Raw genomic sequence first — 15148 nt, forward strand, 5'->3', positions numbered from 1 at the left:
CATGTCGCAAAGTGTCTTGGAGACATCCGAGATCAAAACACTGGCATCAACTTGACCTTGTAGTCACTCGACGTAACTCTTTCAATAGCGTCTGCAACACGAGAGCTTACCACAGCGCCGACTGCGACACTGACCACTCATTGATTGTGAGCAAATTGAATCTTAAGCTCAAGAGGTTTTATCATTCGAAGTCGAAGTGTCAGCCACACATCAATATCGGCAAGACAAGCTGTGTAAACAAGAACGCCGAGTTTATCGCAAGACTGGAAAGCACGCTCTCAAATGATCATCGAGAGTGTGCTGAAGACAGGTGGAAGTTTATCCGCACTACCATTCAGACGGAAGCAACTCTGACCTATGGTAAGAAGGAACGCAATAACACAGACTGGTTTGAGGCGAACATTGCCGAAATGGAGTCAGTCCTTGATGTCAAACGCAAAGCATTCTGCAAGTACAAGCAGCACCCATCTACAAAAAACTTGCAGGAACTGAAGTCTGCACGGGGTAACGTCCAGAGAACAGCCCGCCGCTGCGCGAACGACTACTGGCTCCAGCTGTCAGAAACCATTCAACATGCCTCAACTAATGGCAACGTCAGGGCAATGTACGAAGGCATCAAACAAGCTACTGGAAAATTAGTGAAGAAATATGCGCCCATAAAATCCAAGACTGGTGAAGTCATCATTGACAAAAGCAAACAGCTAGTGAGATGGGTAGAATACTACCTCAACTTGTATGCCAATCCATCGCCAGTTTCGCAAGACGCAATCAGTACGTTAGAAGACCTTCCTGTGATGGACGAGTTAGACTATGTACCAACCTTAGATGAGCTCAGCAAGGCCATTGATGCTCTAGCACAGGGGTCGGGAACCTATGGCTCGCGAGCCAGATATGGCTCTTTTGGTGACTGCGTATGGCTCACGGACAAATCTGACATTTGTTTACACCAGGGGTCACCAACTCCGGTCCTCAAGGGCGCCAATCCAGCCTGTTTTAGGTGCAGCCCTACAACAACACACCTGATTCAAATAATCAGGATCGCTATCAGCCTTAATAGAGCTTGCTGATGAGCTGATCTACCTATCCGACCTCCTTGTCCCCTACTGCCCCAACCGTCCCCTCCGATCCTCCAATACTTCACGTCTGACAGTCCCAAAATCTAAACTCAAATCCTTCGGTGACAGAGCCTTCTCCTGCACATCAAGAGATGTCTGTCTGTGACTCACCCACACTCCCCATATTTAAGTCCCGTTTAAAAACGTACCTCTTCTCCCAAGCTCATGACCTCCCCTACCCATAACTGGTTTCCTCTTCTTAATTTTATCCGATTGTTTCTTCCCCGTCCCCCTCCCCTCATGTATGTCTTTGCCTTGTTCCCTGTAAGCGTCTTTGGGTTTTTGAAAAGCGCTATACAAATTTAATGAATTATTATTATTATTATTACAGTCGACATGATCTTCTCATTGCGCCAGCTACAGGAAAAATGTCGAGAACAACGAACTCCACTTCATATTGCATTCATTGATCTTACCAAAGCTTTTGATTCGGTGAGCCGAAGTGGTTTATTCCAAATGCTGAAGAAGATTGGCTGTCCTCCGAAGTTGCTCAGCATCACAACCTCCTTCCATGAAAATATGCAGTGCACCGTTAACTTCGACGGCACATCATCGGAACCATTCACCACAAAGAATGGGGTGAAACAGGGTTGTACTCTGGCTCCAACATTATTTGGAATATTCTTTTCACAAATGCTCAAGTTGGCATTCAGTCATTCTGAAGAAGGCGTCTATCTTCATACTAGGAGCGACGGAAAGTTGTTCAACCTATCTCGCCTAAAGAGTAAATCCAAGGTCCGCACCTTTTTGGTACGGGAACTGTTTGCAGACGATGCAGCCTTAGTCGCACACACAGAGTGATCTTCAACAATTGATGGACAGTTTTACTAATGCTTGTAAAGCATTTGGATTGTCGATGAACCCAAGACCAAAGTCATGGGTCAGAACATACAGGTACCACCGTCAATCAGTGTCGAAAACAATCAGCTTGAAGTTGTGGATGAATATGTCTACCTGGGCTCAGCAGTCGCCAGCAATTTGTCACTGGATGCTGAAATCTCAAAGCGCATAGGCAAAGCTTCACAAGCGAGTATGGGGTAACCAAAAACTCACAGTGAACACCAAGCTCAAAGTGTACCAGGCTTGCGTCCTGGGAATATTGCTGTACGGTAGTGAGTCATGGACCACCTATGCTCGCCAAGAGGACCGACTGGAAAAGTTTCACATCCGGTGTCTACGTCGGATTCTGGACATCACTTGGCAAGAGCGCGTCACGAACACTTCGGTGCTGGAAAAGGCTGGTTCCCTCAGTATGCATCTCCTGCTTTGTCAACGTCGAATGAGATGGCTTGGACATGTGCGGCGCATGAATGATGGAAGGATCCCAAAAGATTTACTCTACGCTGAGCTCGCTTCAGGACATTGCCCGATGGGTCGTCCAATGCTGCGCTTTAAGGATGCGTGTAAAAGAGACATGGTCCTTACAGGTATCGACACGAAAAATTGGGAACTTCAAGCGATGGATCGTAAGTCCTGGTGCCAAGCCATTCATGAAGGAGTCAGGAAAGGCGAGGAAAAAAGAATCCAGCATTTGGAAAGCAAGCGTGAACGCAGGAAACAGAGACAGGAAGCTGAGGCCCAAGAGCAACCAACTCAGTTCGTATGTCCGGCTTGTGGGAGAGACTGTCATGCCAGAATCGGACTGCTGACCCACTCAAGACGCTGTACTTTACTCCAGTGATTCCATGCTCCATGGCGCTACCATTGTCTCTCGAGACAGACGGATGCCAAAGGAAAGGATATGCCAGAATGATCAATGCACAGCTGTGGAGCCCTTTCTGCGAGATGCGGAAGAAGGTCTAACTCCCAGCGCCAAGGTTCCTGCTCTTATACTACTCTGGGCCGACTTCCTGCAAGGAGGCGACTCTGCCTAGCCTGTGTGATAATGTGTGACCTTGTAGTCTTAACTGAGAGCGACTTCTACATATGTGCAAAGAGTGTCATAGAGAAGAGAAAGCTAATGAAGCAAGAGAAGGGTTACAGCGATATAACGGCATAGCTCAAGCTACCTAGCTAATCACATGTGCCAAAGAGGCCTATTCTAACAATCCCCCTGTTTGAGTGACCTTACAGGTCACTCAACTAAAGTTGAGCATTTGATAAAAAAGATGTGGCTCCCCCTGTTGAACTGGCCTAAACTGCCAGTTCCTCCCACCCCATGTTCGTGTGTGCAAAAATCCTACCTATATGTGCGTGTGGTCCCCTACACCAGTGGTCCCCAACCACCGGGCCGCGGACCGGTACCGGTCCGTGGGTCACTTTGTATCGGGCCGCCAAGCCACACAGAAAAAAAAAATTGTTTTAATCGACGATCAATTAATTCAGGTCAAGACGCTCGTCCCGGTCACGTGACATGTTTCCCCAGTCGAGCCCGCAAAGCTAGCAAAAATGAGTAAGTATTTATTTTGAAAAATATAAAAAAATTGGCGATTCTCTCCCAATTACATCCGTCGGTTCAGGTCAAGACGCTCGTCTCGGTCACGTGACATGTCACCTCAGTTGAGCCCGCGAAGCAAGCAAAAATGAGCAAGAAACAGAGATGTTTGGAAAGCTTCTTCGGAAAGGGAAAAAAGCCCAATGCGGAGACGGAAGAAGAAGAGGCTACGACTTCTAAGAAAAGGAAAGCTGCATTTAAAAGACTATGACGCGCCAAGCCCACTCTGCATAATATGTGGCGACAGGCTAGCTAACGAGGCAATGAAGCCCTCAAAACTGCTTCGGCACATGGAGACCAAGCATCCTGCATTAAAGGACAAACCTTAACCACTTCGGGTGTCATTATCTCCGATTACGCCTAGATGGGACCGGCTCGTTTCTGAGAAACAAGCTCAGTGCTCCCACTAATTCAATGTAATGGTGACTTTTATTTTAATGTCGTTTATACTTGTTTTTATGCCAGTTGTATCATTTTATTTCATCGTATTCATATATTTATTATAAATGTATTATTTATTTATATAAATGTATTATTTAGTTATATAAATCTATTATTTATTTATATAAAGGCCGGTCCGCGAAAATATTTCTGACACGTAACCGGTCCGTGGCGCAAAAAAGGTTGGGGATCACTGCCCTACACGGCAAGGCTCTTACCATCAGGTCTGCCCCCTTCGGACCTTTCATTGAGTTGCCACTAACGTCAGGGGCCATTAGTGTGGTGCAGTACAGACTGGAAGAATCTAACTAATACACCATAAGTGTGCCTGTAATGTAGTGGGTGTGTCAATTATTGGTGTACCCGGTGCAAGTGGTGAAACCTGTGTAGCACATGAGCAAGCAAAATAACTATATATTCATCATCAATTATTGTGGACCCTACATCTAATTAATCACACAACGTCGTCCTCCTCGACCACATCCTCCAATCCGGGAACCACAGGGACCGGCAAAAATCCCGTGCCTGCCCCACTTGACGGCTCGGTATGGTGGGGGCCTTCCATGATTCCCCACTGCACGCTCAACAGGTCCAGTGATCAAGACCCTAATGCAAGGAACACAGCAACAACCACAAAACACAAACTCTCCCAAGACCAGCCCACCAGAAAAATTTACACTAGTGACTACCCCTTACAACTTACCAAACCACTTTTCCAACATGTCAGTGAACGAGTTAGACACACCAGAGCATGATTTTAATTTATACGACAGACCCCAACCAACAGTGAAACTCCAATGCGGGAGTCGTATTATAGAACAGTAAAAATTTATATTAGAAAATATATACATACATACAAAAATACACACAAACAAATGTTAAAACATAAAAATAAACCAAAAATATCATGTCCACATTGTCAAACATTTACAATTTTCCAAACATTTTGTTTTCCGGTTTTATTCTATAACTTCAGATAATGAGAAACTCCACTTGTTTTACTCTTCAATCAGTAATGAACAATATCTTTTTTCCTTAAATTTCAGCAAATCTGTCACTTAATAAAATTAGAAATTATAATGGGAATCCAGTCCCAATAATAAATTTTAAGTTCACCTATCTTGCTGTTTGTTAATTATACAAACCTGTACCTGGAGGTTTCACGCTGGACGATGTAAGGCAGATGTCGGACTGTCAACCACTCTGGTCACCTATTACCTTATCTCTGGGGAGGAAACCAAAGGAGTGTCGCTTGCAGGACTAATGGAGTAATTGACCTCCCCTCCAAAACACTTTTTTTGGGGTATAACGAAAAAGATTCATTCTCAGAATGGATTATTTGATTGTTCAATTCCGTTTCCAAAGAGGAAAATATAAGATCAGTCCCCATGAGTGCAATGAGAGCTCAGGTTGATCAGGCCTGTTAGCTCATTGCATCTCTCGGGGTTAAAAGGGCTTTCGAGGGCCCATCCCTTATACATATAGTCCAATTGCATCCACCTTCACACGCTCATATAGGTGTGGCCAATCCCTTACTGTAATCCCTTTCGTGGCGCGTCAGCCTCATTTTAACCCAAATTGGTGGTACCACATGTTTAATTCAACTGGCGTCTGCCAAATTTTATTGTTGTTGTCAGAGGATTTTTCCCTTCCAGCCTCTGTGACGTAGCTTCTCTGGTTCCTTCTGGACATGGCAGATAATGCTGGATCTGTGACGTCAAAAAACTCAGTCATCTCTGTTAACAACCTGGCATGTTATGAAAATGATATCCTTACAAATCGCAATTACAAGTTCCAAGTTGTAGATGTCAATTCACAAATGGTATTATATTCATGGTAGTTAGTCTATCAGCTGGTAAACACATAAACCTCCATCTCCCCTATAACACTTAAATGCTTTTTATTTTGATACTTTAGCAACCCCTCACGAGTTGCTCAAGTGTTTCACTGACTCAAGGATTTTAAAGCATGGATAGAGAACTTATCAGTTCAAACCTGAAACATGAACGTATTAAATTCCAAAACACGGCTCCAAAAAAATAAACTCCTGCACAATTTATTACTTGACCCCCCATCATTAAAATCACAATAAAAAGAGAAAGGAAAACAAAAAGAAAAATTGCAGACTCAAGAATTAATGTTTTCTCAAAATGGTATGTAGTCCCACTTCTGCTAATCCAGGGGTAGTCAAACTTTTTCAGCTCGCGAGCTACTTTTGAAATGACAGAGTCACAAAGATTTACCCACTTAAAAAAAAAAAAATTATATATATACGTATACCGTTTTTTTCCGTGTATAATGAGCCCCCATGTATAATACGCACCCTAAAAATGGCATGTTGATGCTGGAAAAAAGCCTGTACCCATGTATAATACGCACCCAATTTTTTATTTGTATTTTTATTTTTTTTATTTTTTTTAAGTCCCAATGATCGTCACACACGCAGGGAGGCAATGGGTCCCATTTTTATAGTCTTTGGTATGGTCTTAACTAGGCTGGATGTATTTTTTTTTGTTGGCATTGATTTCTCCGACTGCCCGTAAAGGCACCACCGCGATCAGATGAAAAGAGAGGAAAGTGACGTGCGGACATGTGAAAAAGGCGGCTCTGTATGGGAGAGACGTTGAAGAGGAATAAAAACACCCTTGGAAACCAAAACTTGCCCCTCGTCGTGACTCGGAGCCGCAACAAATGTTTCGGATTTGTGTAGGGTACATTGTGACAGCAAACGAGCAGGTGATCGAGCAAGCGTCTGATACGAGAGCATTGCGTTCGTATGGAGCGTGTTTGAAGTGAACAGCAGAGACGAAAGGAACAAGGCAAAGTGTTGTGAAATAAAATATTACCTGTAATACGCATTTTGTTATTTGCTGATTGTATTAAACTATCACATTCATTGTCAGTCAAGAAGAGAAGAGGACTATTATCCCTTCTTTGACGAAATGACCAGAGCAAAGTACAAACACACTATTGTTCTTGTAACGTGTTTTGTATTTAAGTCCTGTCTGCCCCTCGCTCACCGTCGGATCATTGCATGTGTTACTGTCATGATGTCTGTTTGGTTTCTGTTCCTGGCTTTGGTAATGTCACCCTGTCTTTTTGTTCCACGTCTTTGTCGGTCAGTCCTGTTTCTGGTTTTGTTGTACCATGATTTTCTTAAAAAAAATAAAAAAATAAATAAAAAATAAATAAATAAAAAAAATTACAAACATTTTGTACCCATGTATAATGCGCACCCCAGATTTTAGGACAATAAATTAGTTAAATTTTGCGTATTATACACGGAAAAAAACGGTATATATATATATATATATACAGTGCCTTGCGAAAGTATTCGGCCCCCTTGAACCTTTCAACATTTCGCCACATTTCAGGCTTCAAACATAAAGATATAAAATTTTAATTTTTTGTCAAGAATCAACAAGTGGGACACAATCGTGAAGTGGAACGAAATTTATTGGATAATTTAAACTTTTTTAACAAATAAAAAACTGAAAAGTGGGGCGTGCAATATTATTCGGCCCCTTTACTTTCAGTGCAGCAAACTCACTCCAGAAGTTCAGTGAGGATCTTTGAATGATCCAATGTTGTCCTAAATGACTGATGATGATAAATAGAATGCACCTGTGTGTAATCAAGTCTCCGTATAAATGCACCTGCTCTTTGATAGTCTCAGGGTTCTGTTTAAAGCGCAGAGAGAACCATGAAGACAAAGGAACACACCAGGCAGGTCCGAGATACTGTTGTGGAGAAGTTTAAAGCCGGATTTGGATACAAAAAGATTTCTCAAGCTTTAAACATCTCAAGGAGCACTGTGCAAGCAATTATATTGAAATGGAAGGAGTATCAGACCACTGCAAATCGACCAAGACCCGGCCGTCCCTCCAAACTTTCATCTCAAACAAGGAGAAGACTGATCAGAGATGCAGCCAAGAGGCCCATGATCACTCTGGATGAACTGCAAATAACTACAGCTGAGGTGGGAGAGTCTGTCCATAGGACAACAATCAGTCGTGCACTGCACAAATCTGGCCTTTATGGAAGAGTGGCAAGAAGAAAGCCATTTCTCAAAGATATCCATAAAAAGTCTCGTTTAAAGTTTGCCACAAGCCACCTGGGAGACACACCAAACATGTGGAAGAAGGTGCTCTGGTCATACGAAACCAAAATCGAACTTTTTGGCCACAATGCAAAACGATATGTTTGGCGTAAAAGCAACACAGCTCATCACCCTGAACACACCATCCCCACTGTCAAACATGGTGGTGCCAGCATCATGGTTTGGGCCTGCTTTTCTTCAGCAGGGACAGGGAAGATGGCTAAAATTGATGGGAAGATGGATGGAGCCAAATACAGGACCATTCTGGAAGAAAACCTGTTGGAGTCTGCAAAAGACCTGAGACTGGGACGGAGATTTATCTTCCAACAGGACAATGATCCAAAACATAAAGCCAAACCTACAATGGAATGGTTCACAAATAGACGTATCCAGGTGTTAGAATGGCCAAGTCAAAGTCCAGACCTGAATCCAATCGAGAATCTGTGGAAAGAGCTGAAGACTGCTGTTCACAAACGCTCTCCATCCAACCTCACTGAGCTCGAGCTGTTTTGCAAGGAAGAATGGGCAAGAATTCCAGTCTCTTGATGTGCAAAACTGATAGAGACATACCCCAAGCGACTTGCAGCTGTAATTGCAGCAAAAGGTGGCGCTACAAAGTATTAGCGCAAGGGGGCCGAATAATATTGCACGCCCCACTTTTCAGTTTTTTATTTGTTAAAAAAGTTTAAATTATCCAATACATTTCGTTCCACTGCACGATTGTGTCCCACTTGTTGATTCTTGACAAAAAATTTAACTTTTCTATCTTTATGTTTGAAGCCTGAAATGTCGCGAAATGTTGAAAGGTTCAAGGGGGCCGAATACTTTCGCAAGGCACTGTATATATATCATCGTGGAAAAAAAAGTCCTACTCCCATTCCCTATGAAAGTGATACTTCTTACTATGGCCAGCTGCCCCATTCATTTTTATACCCTTTCTTAAGTTTAAGAGAATAAACAGGGTTCTGACAATTGGAGGGAACTCGCGAGCTAGCGTGTTTGTGTTGTGTTGTTAGCGCCGTTGTTTGTACACGCGTCAAGTGCGAAAAAAATTAAATACATTTTAATATCACGCGATCGACCAATAGTGGCTTGGCGATCGACCGGTCGATCGCGATCGACGTATTGGGCACCCCTGTGCTAATCCAATTAAGAAAATCTAACATGTCAGTGAGTTCGACACATCCACAATTCAAACCGACACAATAAATGTTGATATATAGCCCTTGAAAGTTGTTGACACATTCAACTGTACTCCCACAATAGTACCTGACACCTTCTATATTCTGTTCAAGATGAACACCCACTTCCAGTTACATAAAACAAAACTCCACATCGGTAAATAATTTGTCAAATCTAAAACGACATTAGATATCCTTTTTTTTTTTTTTTAATCCCTCAGATAACCAATTTATGCTGTGAAAACTGAGACCCCACAATCAATATCATCTAATGCAGTGGTCCCCAACCACCGGGCCGCGGACCGGTACCGGTCCGTGGGTCACTTGGTACCGGGCCGCCAAGCCGCACAGAAAAAAAAAATAAAATAAAAGAAAAAAATTAGACGATCAATTAATTCAGGTCAAGACACTCGTCCCGGTCACGTGACATGTTTCCCCAGTCGAGCCCGCAAAGCTAATATGTGGCGACAGGCTAACTAACCAGGCAATGAAGCATTCAAAACTGCTTCAACACATGGAGACCAAGCATCCTGCAATAAAAGACAAACCTTAATCACTTCGGGTGTCATTGTCTCCGATTACGTCTAGATGGGACCGGCTCGTTTCTGAGAAACAAACTCAGTGCTCCCACTAATTCAACGTAATGGTGAGTTTTATTTTTGTCATTTGTACTTGTTTTTATGTCAGTCGTATCATTTTATTTCATCGTATTTATATATTTATTATAAATGTCTTATTTATTTATTTATTTATATAAATGTATTATTTATTTATATAAATGCCGGTCCGCGAAAATATTTTTGACATGTAACCGGTCCGTGGCGCAAAAAAGGTTGGGGACCACTGATCTAATGTGGCCAACCAGTCAAGCAGTTGTCTTCTTTGTGAACTGAACAACAATATTTAGCCGGTAAATAGTAATAGGGAAAATTCCCAATGCACTTTATGCAAAATAAAACCTTATAGAAAAGATCGGCAACCTTCTATACCAAACAGGCAAATCGGCCTTCTCGCACTAAAAACAAAACAAAAACCAACAACAAATAGTCATATTTTCTTAACAATATCACATTTCGTTCCCCTTTCTACAAACAAACGAATACTTCCACCCCTTGCCTGCTATGTTTTGTCTAATGAACCATCATCCTTCAGCTCACTGTCCCAGCCCTTGCCTTGCAAGGCCATATCTCAGAGATTGCCACAACCCCAAATCTTAAAAATATAGTTGGTCATCCTCGATTTTGGCAAAGTTCTTACTGAGAGTCATGCTATTAAAGCAGACTCTCTCATTCAAAAATCCTCCCACTACCCCCAAAAGTTAAAAATGTTTGCATTCAGAATTCCACAACGTCTATAGTGTCAAGCACTTTTATGTATGGTGAATAAATTACCACCACTTCAACTCTTTGCATATCATGTCCTTGTCGAAGCACAACCAATTACAAAATAAAATAATCCCATAACCTCCTTTACATATCAGGTCAGCATATTCAAAAATATTAAAACACTTTTCAACGTTTAACATATTACAAATAGAATATTATGCGTTAAAAAGTCTCCATTTGTTTATTCCGCCCAACAATGCCCTATATTAGAGCACCTTTTCCCTAATGCAACCAAGCTCCTGTAATTTCCCTTTCTAGCAGTCACCCATTGAAGCTACTCATCGCAGCTTTATAATTTAGCAAAAACTGAATATCTAGTAACCCACAGTTTATTGTCATCCCAATTCTTATGTCCACCAAAAGTTTCAAATCACAATGGCCAAATTTGCTTTTACTCAGTCATCAGGAGAGAAATATATAAGGTGGAGATCAGTGAAGCGGGGGGGTTGGTAAAAGAAATTGAAATATGCGAATGAATGAACGAGAGAGAAGAAAAATACAAATGCTTTGAATACTTTTGAGTAGTATTAGATAACATGGACCCTGTATAGCAACTGTATGTATATTGGTTTCAATAGGACAAATTAATATTAAAATTTGTCAGGTCTTATCAGGAGATACAGTATATTAGTGGCCAGTGCTTATATCACTAGAAAGTCCTTAACTGATCACTCATCAGTTCCGCAAAAGATTTGACTCAGTCCAGGTTCATTGATTTCTTATGGGGTTAATAATCTCCTTTATTGACCTTTATTGTCACCAATGGAATCATAACAAACAAAATGTTATTCAAATAAAATACCAACAGCTAGAGGAAATAAAATAAAATACAACTTGTAGACAAAACAAACCAGCCATACGTATCGGCTGAAAGAAAACAGAGTGAAGCACAGTTAGTTGGAGGGTGTGTGAAAGGGGAGGGGAATGAATGAATAAATTTGTTTCAAACATGTAAATTATACATCAATCGATCAAATGAAAAATTAAAAATAAGGTAACTATGACTTTGTAGAAATGCTAGGTACAAACAGTATACAATATACTGCACAAAGTGGGCAGAGTTTACTTGTCTAAAAAGGAGTGGGAAGAAGTAGGATTTATTTAATTCCACACCCTATGCAATTTAAGACAAAAATAACAATACAGGGATGAGAATCTTCCGTGGATCCGCGGATTTCCGTGTTTTTTTCTGTCGGGAGTATCATTTTTGTGAATCGTGTAGATCCGTTGAGAAAATTGTTTTTATATGGGGGGGCAAGTCGAACGGGATCAGGAACTGCTTCAGATGGGCATGGCTCGAGAGCAGCGTCATCTTACAACTCGGAACACAAAGACGCTCCAAAAGCAATGCAACAGTGAGCGCCCGGCGCGCTGCGGTTGAGCGATCGGACTAAATTAAGCTCCCTACGCACTGAGGTCCACTTCAATTTTGGAAAGTACATCAGGACTTTAAAAATATTTTCTAAATTTCAGCGACGGCTCTGTCACAATAATGCGATCAGCGCGGTGCAGTTGCGCGGTCGGCGACGCGCTACGTTTGCGCGTTCGGCGGTGCGCTGCGGTTGCGCGATCGGACTAAATTAAGCTCCCTGCGTTCTTAGGTCCAATTCAATTTTGGAAAGTACATCAGGAGTTTAAAAATATTTTCTAAATTTCAGCGACGGCTCTGTCACAATAATGCAACCAGTATGGTGCAGTTGCGCGGTTGGCGACGCGCTACGGTTGCACGTTCGGTGGTGCGCTGCAGTTGCGCGATCGGACAAAAATGCGCAAATGAAAAAATGCTTAAAGTCTTGGAACGGATTAAAAAAAAATTCCATTATTTGTAATGGGAAAAATAGATTCGGATTTCGACCGATTCGCTTCTCGAACCGCCTTCTGGAACGGATTGTGGTCGAAAAACGAGGCTTGACTACCGTTTTTTTCCGTGTATAATACGCAAAATTTAACTAATTTATTGTCCTAAAATCTGGGGTGCGCATTATACATGGGTACAATTTAAAAAAAAAAATTTTTTTTTAATTTCTTTTTTTTTTTTTAAGAAAATCATGGTACTGGTACGAGTATTGATTTATGTATTGTTCTCTTCTTGTCATGTTGTGAAAGAATGTGGATTGAATAAATACCGAAAGAACAATAGTGTGTTTGTACTGTGCTCTGGTCATTTCGTCAAAGAAGGGATAATAGTCCTCTTCTCTTCTTGACTGACAATGAATGTGATAGTTTAATACAATCAGCAAATAACAAAATGCGTATTACAGGTAATATTTTATTTCACAACACTTTGCCTTGTTCCTTTCGTCTCTGCTGTTCACTTCAAACACGCTCCATACGAACGCAATGCTCTCGTATCAAACGCTTGCTCGATCACCTGCTCGTTTGCTGTCACAATGTACCCTACACAAATCCGAAACATTTGTTGCGGCTCCAAGTCACGACGAGGGGCAAGTTTTGGTTTCCAAGGGTGTTTTTATTCCTCTTCAACGTCTCTCCCATACAGAGCCGCCTTTTTCACATGTCCGCACGTCACTTTCCTCTCTTTTCATCTGATCGCGGTGGTGCCTTTACGGGCAGTCGGAGAAATCATCGCCAACAAAAAAAATACATCCAGCCTAGTTAAGACCATACCAAAGACTATAAAAATGGGACCCATTGCCTCCCTGCGTGTGTGACGATCATTGGGACTTAAAAAAAAAAAAAAATTAAAAAAAAAAAAAAAAAAAAAAAAAAAAAAAAGAAAATTGGGTGCGTATTATACATGGGTACAGGCTTTTTTCCAGCATCAACATGCCATTGTTAGGGTGCGTATTATACATGGGGGCGTATTATACACGGAAAAAAACGGTATATTATATTCACCTTGGTAGCCCACCAAGCAGGAATATTTTTTTAACAAAACTGTTGAAATTGAGTGATGAAATTAATGGTTTTCGGGTTGCTATACTGCCAAAATCCAGGAGTTTCCAGGGAGCTTTTCCCCCTGAGCCCCCTCCGGGGCGTTGACCCTGGCCCTCTGCGGCCCCCAGTGGGGCATGCGGCCCCCAGACCCCAGCTACTTTTCAGTGTTTTTTTTCATTTGCCGTTCTCATCCCTGAATACAATCTTTAGTTACCTCTAACAGAGTTGTTACTTTACCTATTATTGTCCGTGACTTTCACATGAACAGAAGATAAAAATGCAGACTATGCAATTTCAATGTGGTTATAGCTCATAAGTGTCAATTCTTTAAAGGTTTAAATGGATGGTTCACCCTCCTCAGTGGAGTCCCAGCATCCCTATTAGGGATATTCAACTCGATTCATTTATGGTTGACTATTCTGCACTGAAGGCAAGAAATGTGGGTTCGGTGGCTGATAGTATGTATGACCTGGATTATTTTGGGGTTCCCCATATGTCAATGCTGGTAGTGGTTTTGGTGGGGGCAGTGGTTGTCTGTTGAAATAATGGCAGTGAACTAGCCTGTGATATAAATCTAGGACAGTTTCGAGCTATGTGTCCATTCTGATTACACACATAACATTGGTAGTTTTGATATGGATTGTAATATTCATAAAATTCATTCCTGTTGTTTGAAGTTTTACCTCTGCCTTTCCCACGGCCCTGCACACGGCTCCCCTGGCCATTATAGTAAAGAGTTACTTTGCCGATCCTCAGTTTGTGTCAATTGCAATCTTGAACCATCCTTCTCTTTTTTCTCAAGTTGTTCCTTCAACACTTGCAGCTGCATGTTTTTTTTTTCTCGATCAAGGTTCTCATCCTGTTTATTTTCCTCCTCCTGCCTCTTATCACAGCAATTTAAAAAATGGCACAAATGTTTTCCCCAGCTATTCTGAGACAATGAGTCTGGGTCCACAATGCCATCTAATGCATCCTGTATCTTTTTTGGTTGGGATTTGTAAATTGCCTGCTTCATCAGAGACTGTAGTGTGCCCGACAATGGATATTCACCCGTCTGAGCCAAACACGTTCGAAATACTTGGCAGGGTTTTCCCACTTCTCACGCCCTACTTCACCCATAGCCTTGGTAGAGGGCCTGGAAGGGTACATCAAGTAAAGTGCATTCCACACACGTTGAGAAATGGGGGAGAAAGGGTGACTGTCCCTCAAATCTGCAGTGTTAGCCTGCCTCTCAAGAACCTGCAAATCTCCCGGTGTCAAATGTGCTAAAAGACATATACGTACATCTCCCAGTGCAGCGTTTGTAGGCAGAACCAGTTTACAAAAAGCCGCAGCCCATCTTGTTCCTCCTTCCGAAGGAGAGGGCAATTGGCTACGCAACATATTAGCTTCAGTCAACGAAAGAGGATTATATTGTGTCAAATCCGCACTTATCGACTGTAAGTGACCCGACCCTCCGTTTAAAGGGTTAAACTCCCCTTCGACCCCGCTGCTGTAACGCAGCCCTCATAGGGAGATGAGAGTTTCCATGTCGGGGTGGGGAAAGATTCGTCTGAGTCTAACCGCCTCTAAGATATCAATTCGGACAGAATTAA

The 15148-nt window shown here is 42.0% G+C and overlaps 1 protein-coding gene and 1 long non-coding RNA gene across 2 annotated transcripts in view; one reads left to right on the top strand and one right to left on the bottom strand.

Moving 5' to 3' along the window:
* LOC119124129 overlaps nucleotides 1-14878 on the bottom strand; it is a 288366-nt gene extending 273488 nt beyond the window's left edge. Inside the window, exons 1-2 of the long non-coding RNA XR_005098195.1 lie at nucleotides 14726-14878; nucleotides 10251-10253 (exon numbers count right to left, since the gene is read on the bottom strand). This is a non-coding gene — a long non-coding RNA (uncharacterized LOC119124129). The remainder of the gene's footprint in view (nucleotides 1-10250; nucleotides 10254-14725) is intronic.
* The window catches only part of LOC119124049, a 793622-nt gene that overhangs the window by 533700 nt on the left and 244774 nt on the right, over nucleotides 1-15148 (top strand). The gene's annotated exons all lie outside the window — the stretch shown is intronic.

Source organism: Syngnathus acus, chromosome 6 (genome assembly GCF_901709675.1).
Source record: "Syngnathus acus chromosome 6, fSynAcu1.2, whole genome shotgun sequence".
Lineage (NCBI taxonomy): Eukaryota > Metazoa > Chordata > Actinopteri > Syngnathiformes > Syngnathidae > Syngnathus > Syngnathus acus.